This window comes from Balearica regulorum, chromosome 10, assembly GCF_011004875.1.
Source record: "Balearica regulorum gibbericeps isolate bBalReg1 chromosome 10, bBalReg1.pri, whole genome shotgun sequence".
NCBI classification, from domain to species: Eukaryota; Metazoa; Chordata; class Aves; order Gruiformes; family Gruidae; genus Balearica; species Balearica regulorum.
Window position 1 is genome coordinate 6,437,369 of NC_046193.1, and position 17,903 is coordinate 6,455,271.

A 17,903-nucleotide genomic window follows, 5' to 3' on the forward strand; every position below is an offset into this window, starting at 1 on the left:
GGGACAAAGTTGAGATTGAACTTGAACAAATTTCCCTTTTGTTTACAGTTCTGTCAGTCTGTCAAAGGCACAATGGGATGCTTGTCTATAAATTTCATGAAGCTGTTTTGCATTGTTCTTCTGAAAGCCTTTAGTTTAAGCCAAAGGAGAATTAAACTGTTTTCGTTGGAGAAAACATTATGATTTCGTACGTATTGATGTGGTTTGTTTTGGCTTTTTAATAGTTGGATGAATGACATTCAAACAACTGTAAGATCCAATAGTTATATAATAAGATAAAACCGAATAAAATTTATTTCCCTTATGGTTTGTTTTTGTCTTCCAGTTGAGGCTTATTGGGGTGTTATTGTTATCTTTGGTACAGTTGATGCTTAAACTTGGTTGGATTTTCTAGGCTCAGTTTGTTAGCTGAATTATGCTGCACATGGCAGTCTTGTGTTGGGTACTAACCAATTGTTGAACTCTTTGTTCTTTTCTAGTATTGTAAATATTTTCCTTGTATGTAAAGAGGTGGGGAAAGGGTGCATGTGTGCTTTTTTTTTTTTTTTTTAGGAAAAGAAATTAGGAGTTAAAGCTTTTACTTGAATAGTTAATCTGCTTTACTAGGCATGAAAATTAATAGGTGTAAGCTTGAATGTTGACCACACTTTAGCACCCATAAGAGGTGTTGACTTGTTGGTATGAAGGATTGCCTGAGTGTGAGTACCTTGAGGTGAGCCAATTCTAATTTGCTGGCTTCCAGATAGTGCTTAAATCTAAACTTTGAAATAACTTTTTGTGGATTTTGTATTGCTTGCTGTTTGAACATAATACTTTTTTATGGTTTAAATGGTTTAATTACCCTTTTATTTTAAAGATCATACTGAAGAGAGAGGATTTGAAGGCTTTTGAACCATGTCATTGCATCAATAGTTCTGCTGAGATGTAATGATTTTGTTTGACATGAAATACATAACTCGTTTGCATTCTGACAGTGCTATGTAAATGCAGTTCGTTCTCATTATAAGCTTAAAATGAAGTTTGAAGCTCTCCACATCTGATGTACAGCTGGGCCATGGAAACTAAGTGCAAGGCATGCTCAAAAGTGTTAGCAGCTGGGCGATCTAAACAAAACATTGATAGGAAGTGCTTATCTCTATTGCATTTTGGATTACTTCCACAAAAATATGTTTGTTCTCTTTAGTTTATGGATCTGAACTACATTCATTCACTACCTTGCTGTGATCTAGAAGGAGGAATGAATCCTTTTCAGTTGAAATGTCTGTAGCTGTACACTGCTATAGTGAGATTCGTTCATGGAATCTGATGAGTGTGTGCTTTCATGTGCAGCTAAGGTAGCATAGTTGGTTTTCCTCTTGTAATTGTGGGGAAAGATAAAATAACTCCAGGTTTTGTTTTTTGTTTTGTCACATTTCCTGTTTAGTTGTGGTAAGCGAGCATGTGATAGAACTCAATGTGCTTATTGCTATCTAGGTTTCCTGATTCACGGATACATCTGTGTTCAGTAGGACTTATTTCCAAAGTTTTATGCCGTCTCACTGAGAAAGCAGAAAGGAAAGTAACCAGGTGGACAGACACATTATATCTGTGACCCATTTAAGAAGACTGAAATAATTAAAACTGTGTCAAGAACAAAAAAATAAAGCGGGGGGGGGGCTGAAAAAACCCCCGAACAGTCTTAAACCTAGATAAGATGTAGGAGTAGTTCTAATCTGCTAGTAAACAAGAGTCATGCCTTGTTCTTTGTGATACGCTTTGGAGAGAGTGCTTCAAAAGGGAAAAACATAACACAGCTTGGGAGAAGACTGCAGAGTTTTGCCCATAACTGTACTGAATACAGGAATATTTCAGGCTCTCCCTCTTTGCTCCTCCTTGGGAGAGGGAGGCGTGTGAAACTGCACCGATGCTGTTCCAAAGAGATTTGCTTGTGTGTCGGAGAGCAACTGAGGCACAGTCATACCCTATATGTGACAAAGAGCCTTGTGATCACTTGTGAATATCTTAAATTCTTTCCTTTTTTGATTTTTTTTTTTGATTCCTGACATAGTTTCAGTGTTAGTAAACCATTCATAACCAGCTCCTGTGTGTAGATATCTCTGTCCTTTATTTGCTGAAAAAGTCAATCCTAGCCAATCTGAATGTAAAAATGTGGTGGGTCACCAGAGCCCTGCACTGGGGTGGAATGAGGAATGTGTTGGTCATCTAGCTGAAGGTTGTATTACGGCCTGCTTGCAAGCCCTGACAGTGAGGAGGAAGCAAATTAAGGTTGCACAGAAAAATTTAATTGTGACTTTTCTTGGTTCTGGGTGCTTGACTTGACAGTACTGATGTTTTCCTAATGGAAGTGGGTTTTGGGAAAAATTTTACAAACCAAGTACTATAAAATGCGGTAATGTGCCATCTCTTATTTGGGTAATGATTTTTAGCAGTGTCTCAAGGGATGGGCAGATGTTACGGTATGAGGAAAGGAAGAAGGGAAATGTGCAAGGAACATAATGTCCCTCTTCGGAAAGGTCTTTAGTCTGTGAGTTACTTCTATCTCTGCATTTCTATCACTGCAGATAAAACTCCTGGGTATTTATCTGTACAAGTGCTTCTCTAGTGCAACTAGTAGAACATGCTTGGAAGGAACAGACAATATGAAGTAGATTGTGCTTTGCTACAGACTTCTTGTCGTTGTCAACTAGACTTTCATTTATGCATTGAAAATAGAGGCAATAGTGTACAATAATACTCTAACAGTCCTCCTATCTGAGGTTGACTGAATATTACCCTGTGCAAACTGTTTTTTTTCCTGTGGTTCCTTCAGAATTGAACTGATGGCTTTTAGTATTCCCCCTGTCCCCCCCAGATGACTTTGTTAAACAGTAGCTTTACACATGTTCATCTATGGGTCCACTGAAGCACTTCAGGGAAGTGCTTGGGCTTCACTCAAGTCCTGCTTAGCACAGTAAGGTTGGGTGAGGGCTGGGCAGAACCTGCCCTGCTCAGCAGGGACTAGGTGGTGTGACCCATGGGCTGGGTCTCAGTCTCACGCTACACATCTGTGAGCACCTTGGCTCAGGTTTCTAAGGAAAAGTTGGGAGAGCTGTGAAAAAGTCTGTAGTAAAGCCATGCAGGATGAGAAAGCTAGAATTGCTTTCTTGAGATAGCAGCTCAAGGATTCAGGAGGAAAACCACCTACAGGTACACGTTCTGAATATAAATATAGAGTTGGAAGGTGGCAACTCAAGAGCAACCAAAGGTCCGTTTCAGGGAGCTGCAAAGATTCCCTGCCAAACTGTCTGGTAGTAGAGATGTTCTGAGTTTTACTGAGCGTTGGGTAGCTTGTTAAGTTCCACTGGTTTTGTGCATGTAAGCCAACGTATGATGTATGCTTTCGAAGTTGGATATATCCTGCTTGTGGAGTCTATCTGCAATTGCCAAACGTTGCCTGAGTGAAATGCCTCAGAGGGAGGATTTCAAATTGATGGTGAGTGCAGGTGAACTAGGTTTTGCCTAGAAAGCCAGAGACTGTAAGGGCAGAATAAGAAAACCTGGAAACAAATGGACAGTGTAAAGGTTTGGTAACTGGGCATTCAGGGTACTTAGGATTTTACCAGGGCTGACTGCTCACTGGGTGGGGAGAAGAGAGAAGAACTTTCTCCCCATCCAGAGGAAAATTTAGGGATATAGGTAATCTGAAAGATATTCTGGTATGGGAGCAGGAAGCTTTCATAGCTGAAGATGCATTGAGGAAGGCTGGAAAAGCATTTACAATCTGTCAGGGGATCTTTACATCTAAGGCTATGTAGCAGTTGTTGCAGTATGGGCCTTGTGGAGAGCTGCAACCAATTTGACTATTACAGTTAGGAAAAGGAAAATTAGTCTCTGTAGGGTAAGAAAAGGTGGATTTGAAATCAGAGATTGAATTATTGAAGGAATGGGAATGGAATCAGAGTGGAGGAGCAGAGGAAAAGTAGTGCAGAGTAGTGTGACTGTGCTGCAAAAGGCTGTGTTTGGCGTCTGTGATGAAGTGCATCCAGACAGCGTGTGATGAAGGCCATGTAAAAGGCTAGACAATAAAACCTCAAGCTGAGGAGTTAGACGGACAGTTGAAAAAAAGCGTAAGTATCTTCTGGGTGGTAGTTAGAAGCAATATTGTGGATTGGATCATTCAGCTTGCTAGGGGACTTGCTTGGTCTTTGAAAAGAGCATTGCAGGAAGAGCAAGGTGTGGTTGGATTCATCCGTGCGGAATTTAGCCTGGAAGACCTCAACTCTTGTTGAGATAGTGGAGTACAAGTGGAGATAGTTGGTAGAATCCAGACCACTGATGCAAATATACTAGTTACCTGGAGAACACATTCCTTTCCTCAGCCTGTGCTTTGCATCAAGACTTAGGCCAGTTCTCTTCTACTAACCAGGCTGCGTGGGCAGCCCTGATGCAAAAGAATGGGAGAAAGATCAAAACCTCTGACACTCCCAGAAGAAGCTGTCACACACCATGTGAATGAGAACGTTCATCTCTAGTAAGGGTCATAGGACACAGGGTGTACGTGGCAGTGAAGGGTCAAGTTGTGGTGCAGACCGTACTTTCCCCAACAAGATACACACACTTGAAGGAACTTGGAGTAGACCTATAGCAAGCCCGCAGTTGGTACAGTGGATCCTAGGTTTAATGAATTGGGGAACAGAAGTGGAAAAATACAAGAGTTTTGCACCAGTCATGTATGGATTTCAAATAGAAGTGTATGAGTATTAATGTTCACTATTTAAATAGTAGAAAAATTGATTTATTAAGTATGGACTCGATCTTGAATGAGCAAAGAAAGGAAATTGGCAAATATTGCTTACAGATCCACTTACTTTAAACAAGGGGATGCACATATGATTTACAGAAATTTGGGTAAATGAAGAAACTGAAATGAAAGAAAAGGGGTGTCCTTCTGCTTGAGGAGTTTAAACTTCAGCCATTAAAAAAGTAATAGAAGATGACTCAGAAAAATCACTTTTCAGCTTTGGAATTGGCTTGACAAGGTGTTGCTAATTGGTGAGCAATACGGGGAAAGGCAGGCATGCACTCAGGGAAGGTAAAACGCCAACATGTATCACACCTTGGGAACACGTGGCTCAGTCCCCAGGGATTATAGAGCACTGACTGTGTGTGAAAGGGCACAGCCCAGCTGTCATTGTAGAAAAAGCTGGATGTGCAGTGTATCAGGAAGAAATAATAGAATGAAGAACAGACCAAAATACAAAGATAAACCAATCTTGGAAGAAGTTAGTTAATTTCAGTTAAAGCTTTGAAAGAGTGAATCAAAACCACAGTAACTTACTATCCATTTTAAGTTCTTACGGTTTATTTTCCAGGATGATGCTACCAGCATTATCGGCTTGAAGAGAAGTAGCTTAGCGTTGTTGGTGTTGACTTCATTAATGTCCCTTCAAGCAAGTGTGTAACTATAGAGGGACTCCAGGAGGGGGCAATAAAACAGATGCGAGAAGGTTTGAAACAGAGGAACGTGAAATACTGACAGTACTTTAGTATGGAGTTCAGAGAATTGTGGGATTTAACATACATATGAAGGAAAAATTACTAATGAAATGGTGCAATCAAACTGGGATAGAGGTAACATTGAAGGAAGATTGTACGGATTAGTATTGGAGGAGGCTTGTATGTGTCTGGTAACCAAAGCTCCCTCCCCTTATCTGTGTAATATTTTCAATGTTAACCATTATTTCAGTTCGTAAACATGATTGCTATTGATAAATCTGACTGCAAAACCAATACCTCTTCTTAGAATAAAGGAAAGCATGGTAGAGTTGCCTGTAGTCCAGTATAATATCAGGTGTCTTAACCATGAAGAAATTGTTTCTGTGCAAGCAGTCTGTGCCAAGAAAACATGAGGATTCTTGGTAGTTACTGTTGTTCATTGCCTGCTGCATTACAACACTGCCGTAGCAATTATTTGTACTAAATACAAAGCTTATCTGCTTATTGTAAGGTGAAAAGTAGAACCAGTGGGTATCGGGCAAATGGAGAACAGACATAAGTAGATCACAATATTATTCAAGCTTACTGGCTAGAATATCAGCAAAAAAAAAGTTAGACATTTGCTGTCTGGATACAATTAATGCCTTACAAAGGTGGGAGGCTTGCTCAATGGATAACTTCATCAAATGAAAAAAATAATACTGATAATAATACTCTAATTTTTCTTCAATGATAACATAGTATTTCTCTGTCATTAGAAGTGACAAGCAACAGTGATGGCATACAAACTTAGTGTTAAAGAATGTCACTGCCATGGAATATTAGCCCTTGGCTACAAACAAGCTTTACAAAAGAAAAAAAAAAGTTAAATGAGCTTTACAGTCCTAGAAAGAAAACAAGTACAAATGTAAGCTGCTCATGCAGAACTTGAGCAAGTCATTACAGGCAATTACTGTTAAACTTTGGCACTGCAATTAATGTTTTGGTGCCATATCTCAGTTATCAATAAATCACATTGGCCACTAACAAGAATAATTGTTTCCAAATGTCAAAACCTTGATCAGTTTCTGTACCACTTGTTGCCATCACAAACTACTGATGTTTGTATAGGTTATGACAACATGGAATGCCTGCCAAATCCATTTCACACAGATGAATGTAAGCATGTATGTCAAACAACTATGTATGTGTTAGAACATCACAGACCAAAGGAAATGTTTCTGTTACTACACAGCAAGCATTAAATGTCAGTGAAATCCAGTTTGTGCTGCTGTATTCATAAATATTTATTAAAGTAGCAGTTTTGCTAAAAACCTTCTGGAGACCATTCCTTATGGAAGGCCAGGGGGAGCTTGCAAATTGACCTCTGAAATAACTTGTAAAGCTGTTTGGTTTATTTTAGGTTTCCTTGTGTGTTTTCTGTGGCAGGGTGCACAGGATCTTTGTGACTGTGACAACTTTTACAAAGTCAGGATTAGCCAAAGGGACTGTGGTAACCTTTGGTCAAAGGAGTAGTGCTCTGCTGCTCCTGATGGCACACTGGTTATATGTAAAATGTGCCGTTCTTTGATACATGCATGGAGTCACTTAACTCTTTTCTTGCTGCTTTTTAGAGAAATTGTATAAGGCTCTAGATAGAGTGCCTTTGCTGAACAGTATTGTTTTTGGCAAATTGAGACTGATTTTTAGAGTGCTACAGGTTTCTTAATTTCTGTATCAGTGAAATAATTCATTGCATGTCCCTTTTTTCTTTTTTTCCCCCCAGACTGTCTCCAGAGCGGTATACACTGGTTCTTTGATACACAGACTGCCAACCCTTGCCAACAGCATCATCTTGGCAAAAACTACAACAACAAAAAAAATTAACCCCCCTGCGTATTATGTCTCGTTGTTCCCACTCTGCTCTGTCTTGATGCCATCTACGTTTTCCTTCAAGTCCTTTTGCTGTATGGGCCATGGAATCCCAAGGGGATCTTTTTTTGTGCTCTGAAGTGTTTACATGCATGTTCCGATTTATCCTTCAGCCGAGTAGCATATTATTTGAGCAAAGCCTGTGTATAGCAGTTCAAACGAAGGTTGAGACACAGTCAATTGCACTTCACTACCTAATTCTAGACTGAAATGTTTGTCTTCCAGGTAGGGAGGTGTTCATCTGGTCACAGCAAAGAAAAAGCAAAAACTAATTCTTTTAAAAATACCTTCCTGTTTTGGGGATGAATTTCAGTTCATAAGTTTTACAAATCATCTGGTGCTGAAGTAAAGTCTGAAAAAGAAAGGATAAAAGCCAGGAGGTGTTAAGCAAATCTACTTTTCTAATAACAAATGGATTCTGTCACCTGAATTGAAATGTAGTACCTAAAACTAGTTCCCTGGTAACTTTTAAGCAATTTATGAAGGGTTCTGACTGGTTGTTTGCATATCTTTTTTTCCCTTGCAGTTGTGAATTAGGTGGAAAAATACTGCAGCTGAATGTAACGTCGGTTTGTCACTAGAAAATTCACTGCTGGCATTGAATTCAGTCTGGAAAAGTAGAGAGGTCATGACACAACATCTGTTTTGTGGAGAGCGTAGTTATTACCACCAGTAATACTGTGAATACTGGAGTGGAAAAAATAACTCTGGAGCAGAGATGCTGTAATGATGCCTTTTTGACCATGGTTCTATGGAGTGTATTAGCTGGATTTCCCGTGGATGTATGTTTGGAAGGTAAGTTTGAACAAAATACTCATGCTGCTCAGACATACGATGGAGCTGTTTCTTTGTGATATAATTTCCACCTCAGAATCTCCACCACTCTCTTTTTTTCCTTACCGTGTTTTCAGTGTTGCCGGTGATTTTACAGGCAGTATTCTGCAGGCATGTGACTAAGGTTCCTTGAACTCCTGTAATGATTTACATTTGCTCTTAGCTTTCCTTTTTAGCTAATACAATCCATATGAGACATTAAGGGGTCTCACCCTGTACTTAGCTTTGGTTAATCCCCCTCACCCTATTGCTAATCTGAACCGACTTTGATTCCTGTACCCTCCTTCCTTGGGCTAGTAGTAACTGTGGTAACAACTTCTTACCAATTCCTTGGGGTGATTTCTTTGTGTGGCAGACACGGGAGTCTCTGGGCTTTTTCAGTTTTTTGACTGTACCTCAATATGAATTTGTTCCTTTGTGCTGATTCTTTTTGCAGAAAAAGCATTCAAATAATTAGGAAAAGCTTGTATTTAACTTGGATGTTTAATGTATTGACAGCATTGGACACTTGCTTTACCTGTTTGGATCCTGACTAACTTTTCATACCTTCTTCTAAAGCCGGACAAAGAGAATTCCAGCCTCAAATAAAGGCTTTTACACATTTACAAATCCCATAAAACAAGAAATGCTAGCGACTACTAGCTAGAAGTTCTTATTTCTATTAGTCTTAATATGCCTGTGAAAGTTCAAGGAGTGTTTGGATGACACTCTTAGTCATAAGATTTAGTTTTAGGTAGTCCTGTGAGGAGCAGGGAGTTGGACTCGATTATTGGGTGCCTTCCAACTTGAGATATTCTATGGTTCTATGCAATGTGCCACAGTGACAGCATGGGGAATTCTGCCTGCACTGATGCTTCTAAGGGGGGTGGCCCATTTTACATAGGAATAAAATTGTCCAGAAAAATAGTGCTTTGTCCTGGGCTACCTGGTAGATCGGATCACTGGCAGGCCATTGTGGGTATCCAGACAGCTGATAGGTTTTTCATTCTTCCCGATGACATTCTTTTTACTCAATACACCACCACTTGCTAGGTTTTTCTAACAAAAATGTTAGTGCCCCGGTAACAGTAAAGCAATTGAACAAATATTTTTTTCCTAGAATGACAATTATTGTCTGCCCATCCTGGTCTTCAGGGAGCCTGGACTACCTGGAAATGACACTGAAGAAGCCTGCCATGTACATTATCATTTTTACTCTGGTTTCTTTGGAGCTATGGTTCTTTGGGTAAACAGGACAAAAGTGCTTTTGCCACTGGAATATGGAGACTATCATGCCTGCTGCAGAGTCAGAGTCAAATTTACTTCCTAATATAACTAGTAACTTACATTTTTAAGAAAAAAGATATTTATCTATAGCTCTGGTACATTGGAAGACTTGTGAAAAGATATTAAGGGTGTTTTCCTGTGGATAGTTTGCTGCTATTTTTTTAATTTAAGAATGTTTTAAATAGTAATAAGTCACGCATGAAACATAACAAGTTTGTTAATCAGCTGTAAGCACTATTGATTTCACACAAACCACAGCTTCTGGCAGTCTGCGGGAGCGGTGGTTCCCTGTAGATTACATGGTCTGGATTGTGGTTAAAATCTTCAGACTGTCTACCCAAAATTAATTCACATTAAAAAGGTTTTTGAGAAGGAACATGTAAAGAATACCTTCCTTTTAAAAAATTGGTACATGATACAGCAAATACATAAGTTCTAGTCTTGCAAACCCGGAGGAGAGTTAATGGGGGAACAGGCTATTCATTTTTTTTTATACCTAGTAGCGTCTGCTGGGAGTCACAGTGCTGCTGCTGTGTTTGATTTTAACAGAGGTGATCTGTGTATCCCAGCCTAGATAAAGAATCCAAATGATGCTCTGCATTTTCCTGGGTTTTGCTAAAACAATCTCAGAAGTGAGACTTGCTTCTCTTTTGTTGCTTTGTTTTTTCCTTTCCCCTCCAAAGAGTGCTGCTGCTTATTCCTTCTTTTCTTCCTACTTTTTTAAAAAATAGAAGTCTAGTTATGCTTTCCAAAATACAATCTACTGTAGTATAGCTGAAATAAATTCCCTAAGCAATCTTACGCTGGTGCAAGTTGTCAGGTCTTGGAGCAGTTTCTGAGACGGTTTGCTGTACCTGTCTGTTCTTTGGTAAGCATAAAAGTAGAGGTCAGCGTTTTGTAGATCCTATTTCTTCTGTTGTTCTTTATGAGTTAGTGCGTGTGAGTTTGTCACGTGGGACTTCAGCAGGTCCAACCACTCTTAACATTGAAAAAGGATTTGGTATTAAATTATAAGATCATTATCACGGAACTTAATCTATAAAAAGAATTTCTCTACAATAAATAAGATACATAAATATGAAGTATTTCTTTTCCAATTCATTATGTCTTTTCTTGTATTTTTAATAACAATTTAAAATTATAATTTCTTGTGAACATTTGCTGAGGAGAGGAAGTGTTCTAACATCCTTGGAGGCAAGGTTCAGAGTTAAGAGAAATGTTTTAGGACGATTGTATTGACACCTGTGGCTCTCTGGGCTGCAGACCCTACTGAAAGTATCACAGTATCAGGTTTCTTTGGAGTAATGATTTGAAATATGGATGCAGTGCTCCCAGGGGAGAGTCAGAGACTGCAGTTGCAGCCAGCCTCCAGAAATGAGCACTTTTGTCCTGCGCTAGTAAAAACCCCTCTTGTGCCTGGTTTGCTTTAACTTTGCTGTTGCTTTCCCCAGGTCCTGACTTGCATAGCTTCAGACTCTTACCCTGCTTGCTAAGAGCCAACTCTTCAATCTTTACATTAACTGACTCACTTGAAAGTGTCAGCTGTTAGTCAGCTCTGTCCTGTAAACTGCATGTGTAGTGTGACTTAACTGGGTGATAGCCATCAGCTCACGATGTAAAATTCAATTTCTGTGTGTAGCAGATTGTGCTAAATGATACTTAGCCCTGAGAAAAACTCATCACACACAAACCAAACCAAACTCTGTCAACCCCTTGTGATAATGATGGTTTCTTTGTCCTCAGGTTTTGCAAACACTTAAGGTATTGAGTGGTCATCTTCTATCAATTCTTTTAAAACTCACTCTCCTTTAGGGTCACCTTCAGCAAGTGATACAAAATCCTTTTTATGAGGTCGTTCTCATATTCAATTCTGCAATGGTAAAGTTAACTCACCAACTCCAACCTTATAGAGGTAGATAAGAAACCTACAGCGTTATTTCACTTTTTCAGCCCTGTTATGCCACATATTAGTCAGAGTTCATTTATTTCATTAGTTTACTTTGTAAAGCAATTACATAACTGTTACCACAATAGGACTGGGATGGTGTATTACATTTTCTAAAATAACTTGGCAATTAATTTCAAATGATCTCTGTGCAGTAATCTCCTACATATAATAGAATTATTCAAATGTCTATGAATGTTTTACATGCAGTACTGGAGTGAGTTAGATCAATCAAAAATTAATTGCATCCAAGGCATCAGTATAGCCTTCTGGGATCAGCTGAATACCAGTATGTCACAATAAAGTCATAATAATTGATGTAGCATTGAATCGTGCCTTTGCTTCTCACTTATAATGGCAATTTTATTAACCGAGCAGGCTAGGTGGAAAAATGGAAAGAAAAGAGAAATGAAAGTAAGTTAAATACCAGCTAGTGGCCATTAACTTTGATTTAATTCTGTGCTTATGTGGTTTATCATCCTGACACTTTCTGTACGCTTAGAATAGCTTGTCCTTGTTTTGCACAATTGCACTTTCACTGTACTTTGTATTTATATATGTAGAGAGGAAAGGAATATATGGCTCGGTATTCAATTCCAGTTGTCAACTCAAAATATTTCTTCTGAACTTTGGTTTGATGGCTTGGGCATTCATCATGAAAAGTAGCTCTCCCATTAAGTATTTGGTTTCTCTCAAGCTTTTTTGCTTTCTGAAAGTGTGACTCGTGGGTGATTTATGTTATAGAAGTAGGGTGCGGATGCCAAAATGTTTAATAATTTCTCTTTTCCCTGGCAGCTTTCTTCTAACTTTTAAAATCTTTTTGAAGTTATAAAGCAGGACTATTGCTGTATCACAACTACTGAAGAGTAGTTGCACTGACTTCATACTTTTACTTTTTTGTAAAAGGAACAAAGGGGAGTTCCTTATCTTCCTTATCTTAGGGAACAAAGATGAGCTCCTTATCTTCAAATTCAGCTACAAACTTTTTATGATTTTCATAGAATCTATGAATTAGACAAGAGTCTCTTTTCCCGAGGATATTTGTTATTTCAAGAGCCAAACCGACAGTCATCAGGTACAAAAAGATAGTTATAAAAGAAGGATTTTGAACCTAGGTGAAAAAATTAATTTTTCTTTTTATGTGTTTGATACTCTTTTGTAACATATCACTGCTTCTGTCTTGGGGAAGTTTGCTTTGTTTCCTGGCCTTGTTTCTTTACCACCTTGTTTGGCTACACATCTGCACCTTCATGTTGCTTCCCCTAGTGCAAGTCTGGCTGCTTAAAGGCATGGTTTTGGACCTTGTATGTAATGCATACTGACTTTCCTAAAAGTGTGTTTCTCCCTCCTACGTATTAGGTAGCTAATGCATTTTTGACTGACATGAAATTATTTGGTCCTTGGATGAAGAGATGTGTTTCTGCTTTCCTAAACCACATCCAGGATCCCTAATGACAATCACTGCTTTCCCAAAATGGAAGATGGAAGAGGTGCTGAAGCCAATACCAGAAGGATTTTAACATGCTATAGATATTGTCCAAAATTCTTCTGATGCTTATAACCCAAATTAAAAGGGGCAGGGATGATTCACTGGCTCCATAAAGATGTATTGTCTTGGCAGATGCTGCCACTCAGGCTTTCCAATTAAACCTGCCCTTTGGCGCTCCTAATTTGAAATGAAATACAAAGTTGAGGCATGACAGAAGTATTTCTCACAGTCAACAGATGAACTTTCTGATTCTACACACACTTTCACTGAGTTTCCTTTTAACCTAAGTAACCTGCAAAAAGGCTTTGTGAAGTACATGGCTCAGCCTTTTTAATAAAGACCAATGATTTCTAATAGTAAAAACTAAACGCGCGTGTGTGTGTGTGGGTGGGTGTCTGACTTTCCCGTAGACATCTGTGTGTTTTGAAATTGTGTTGATCTTTCCCTAACTGGAGGCATTTTACTTCATGAACTGTGAATTTGAGAGTATCTTCTTGCCTGTTTGTAATCATGTAACATCTCTGTGACATTTATCACAACTGTTGTATTTTTTTAATGGCTTTAATCTGATACACTTTTGTTCCTCTCCACACAGTGTATTGATTTCTGCTTTTTTTTTTCCCGACCACGTCTTCTGTACCTGTCCCCTCATCTCTGCCTGCATATGCTGCCCCTTCAACAGTTGCATTTGCTTAGCACTGAACCCGACTGCCAGCCGTTAGATTCTCTTGTCTCCGGATATTTCTCTCCCAGGTACTGGGTTCTCTTTTACTCCAGTTGTACAAGATTTTACTGGCTGTGTCCTCCAGCATAGAAATGTGAAATTCATTTTGTTAATTAATGTTTGACTTATAGTAATGAAGAGTTTTTTAACTTGCTTATCGTTATCTCATTTACTTCTCAGTATGAAGATACAATTTTTTATTTGACTCAAATTGTGATCATAGCTGAGTGATTGAACTAAGCTCTTATTTGTGACCTCCATTTGTAAAAGTATGCTTTGCTACTTACTGGCAATACCTGTGAGGCTGTGCATTTTTTTTCCATTTATGTGATCTGATATATAGTTGTGAAGTACAAAGCATTTCTTCTCCCCCACGCTGTTTTTGTATAAACAGTTTTCAGTCAATTAAGAATTTCTCTGTAGACTTTTTGTTTCTAAAATTACAGGTAAACTGTAATTTTAGAAATTTCTGGCCTCCCCAAATTCTTCCTCCCTGTCAAGAGTGTGAGGTGTAGTCAGGGATCAAGTAAATATTGGTATTCAGATAAATGGTGAGGCTTCTGCTCCTGTCTTGGGTATTTCTGTCCCGGGTTTCTGTATTGCAGAATTAGGGCTGCTTTAATTGAGAGAATCAGGAGTTCTGAGAACACATTTAACAAAAATTTAGCTTCTTACTGAAGCATTCTATTTTTATATTTCCATAAATGGATTTGTGAATAAGACAATGTTTTTTGTCTTACGGTAACTGAAAAAAGTGGGTGTTATTCAAATGAAGAATACTGGGAAACAGTCCACGTAAGCCCATTTATCTGCTTTCTGTAATCATGGGTTATATTACTGCACATAATGTTGATATGGCCTAAAGCAATACAGTATAATAGCAATGTGCTGTTAACAGTTATATGAGAGTATTTCCCATAACAAAGAGAAGTGATACTTACCTTAGATGATTTTATTTTCTTCTGTGGTGATCCATGGTGTAGCTTTCTGGATATTTACAGAGCTGGGTATTGTCGTTATTCAAAGCTGTTCATAAGCATGTGTTCAAAACATTGTTAACTGTTTGCTTGTTCGGTCAGCCTTCTATTTATTTTTCTACAGCTTAAAAAGAAAAAGCATGTTGCATGTTTATTTTTAATAATTCTACATTTTTGTTTATTGTTTTGGTTTTGTGTGGCTGTTACTGAAGGACTTGGTAGCAAAAGATACATTCCCCCTCTTGCCCCCAGGAAATATTATCAGTGAATAATGAGAGAAGCTGCTTCCTTCGTCTGTAATAACATTTTAATGTTTGTCAAAGTATTACTTCATTTACATTTCTTTTCAAGGTACCTTTAAAGCAATTCTGACTTTCTTATTTTTGGTGTGGATCTTGTTATTCAAATGAATTAAGTCAGCAATAACTTTTGGCTACTTCAGTAAGGATGGAGACCTCTGGAAACCTATTGGGCTGGGGCCAGGAAACTTGCAGTCACTGCCAGGTCACTATTGCATGAAGTTCTTAGCTGAGACTTGGTGCTCTTGAGCAGCATCATTTTATGCAAGGCATCGCTATTGGACACTTAATCTTATTTTCTAAATGTGAGATGTTCAATGATAAGCTTTCATATTGTGGGACAAGCAATGCCATAAGGCCTTGTGTACCTATAGCAGTCTAGGTTTCCAGCAGTAGGTAAGAGTCAGGGAGGAAGAGGGAACCCGATAGCACTGCAGTCCTTTCTTCTGCCAAAAGATGGAGTAAATGATCTACTGAACAGCCTGTGCTGCTAATTGATTTTCTAGGCAACAAGGAACTTTTCCGCAAGGAAGGTAGGTTTTCTGTTGCCTTACAGTGTTAAAGCTTCATACTTCTCATAATTTGTGCTAAATGTAATGAGGCAATTCGTTTCAATGAATTGACCAAATTGGTTGGTAACAGATGGGTTGGTGACAAATGGGTTAATTAGTAGTCTTATATAACCAGTTTTTATTTCAATTATTTTGTCTACTTATGTGTGAAAGGATTATTTTAAAACAATCCTTTCACCTCTTGCAGAAAAAAGAAATATCTGCATTATTGGTCAAAGCAGTCCCTTCTAGAAATACAGGGATCCTCATCAAATCCAACTAAAAATAGTATTGGTGTGCCATAATTACAAATGAGAAAGCTAACGTTTTCAGTAGTGCAAGGAAATTATTTTAGACAGTTGCTATGGAACACTAAATTCCTTTGGCAAATAAAGCTGCGTACTGTAAGCGTAGCTGGGTATATATTGTCTTTTTCTGCAGTTTTTCATTTCCATTGTCCGTACTAGAATTATCTGTTAGATTCTGGCGAGTGAGCTTCTCCTATCAATTATGCTAACACGAAAGCAGTAGACTTTGGGGTTTTTTCCTCCCTCTACCTCTGTCACTGTTTGCTTCACTTAGTGTCCGCCTTTGTGCCAAGGGACTGTGTCTGATTATTTCTCTCAAGTATGCACTAGGTGACTTGACACCATTACTAACCCCTTGAGTTAGGTGCTGCCAGTCTGAACCATTAAATAAGAAGTGCTGGGAAGACTAATCAGGATTACTTGAAGGAGGCTGAGATCACAGGGGAGAGGCTGTATAATTTAGATTCATCAGGTAAAGGAACTACAGATGTGTGTTATGGATAAAACTGGTCCCAGAGTGGCCTTTTTCACCAACACCGTGGTGACTTCCCAAAGGGACGGCATGATAAGCTGCTATTTTTACAGCAATCTTTAGGATATGTATTGCACCTAATGTCTGGTGTCTTCCATTGCCTAGGTTTCTTATTCTCGCAGCATTCCTGTTTATTTGCATAAATCTCACCTGTAGAGGCAGTCTCATTCGACTGCTTCTGGAATATCCCTTTTGCAGTCCAGACTTTGTAGCTCTTCAGAGAATTGAAAGATGGAGGAGTACTTTTAACTTCGAACATTTCCAGTAATGCAGATTTTCCCCTTTAAATGTCAGTAACTTGCAGCATTAGAAAAGAAGTAAAATAGTAGGTGGCATAAATGGGGCAGAGAGGTTAAATGACTTCCCCAGCTGCATGTAGGAAGTCTGTGTCAGATTGCAGTCCAGAGCTGAGTAGAGTTCGGATTTTGGTACCTTTTTCAGGCTACAGGTGATTCTAGTATCAACCTCCCTGCATTAAATTTTAAACATAACCCCTTGATTCCTTCATGTCCTACAAAAAAACACAGACCAATGTAAGCACTTAAAAGATGATAATGTGAAATGTAGTGTGGGAAGGTGAAGGGAATAGCAATAACAAATTGGAAGGTTGTTTTGAGGATTCAATAAATTTTGTAGGTTTTGAGCGCTGTGAACAGTGGCAGCTCTAATTTTGTGTTACAAGACCTTATTCAGCTTTAAAGTGCATTTATATAACTTTTTTTACCCCTTATTGTAAAAAGTGCAAGACATTTTGGCTAGATCACACGTTCACATGAAGAACTGAGAGGATGAGGAGGAAAAAAGCTTTGATTTGACACAAGGTGATGAGTTTTTTACTGAAATGGAGTCCTTTGCAGTGCCATATTTGCATATTACGTTCTCAAAAAAAAAAAAAGGACTCTCAGCCTTGTAGCAGTTCGTATTTGAAATACTCTCACTTCATCGCTTATGCTATATAAGGCATAACTATCTGGAAGAACTAACTTAAATGTTAATGAATTCAACGGCTTTATCCATTCAATGTGTATTCATTTTAGGATAATTGAGAGGGGTGAGGGGAAGGAAAAGGGATGAAAGGGAGGTAAAGGAGGAAAAGGGATGCTTTGCTTCTAAAGTAGATATTTATCTTCAGGTCTAAGTACTATTTCAGAGGCAGTCAATACATATAATTCACAGGTTTACTCATTTCTCTATTGCTTAAAAAAGATGACAGGTGTTTTGAAAATAATCTAAAAATCTGATACTGTTGAGGTGGGGAAGGTGAAGTATGTTTAAATTTACAGAAAAAAAAGCCAAACTCTTACTCATCATCTGGAGCACATTGTAAAGAGTGGTTGCAAACCTTGTGATGCTGTGAGGTTGGCCTAGTGTTAGCTCTAATTGCCATTTCCTTATGTATTTTCGATGTTGTGCTGCATGGGAAAGGTCTTCCAGTATGGAGATGACTAATGTAGTACTTGCAGCTTAAAGGTCCCAATTACTGTAAATGTTCAAAATGTGCCTTTTCCCTGACATACCAAATGACCTTTGGTTCCTGTGGGCCATGGGGGATGGTGTGTTGCTGTCCATTTAAACACTAAGAAGCAGATTTA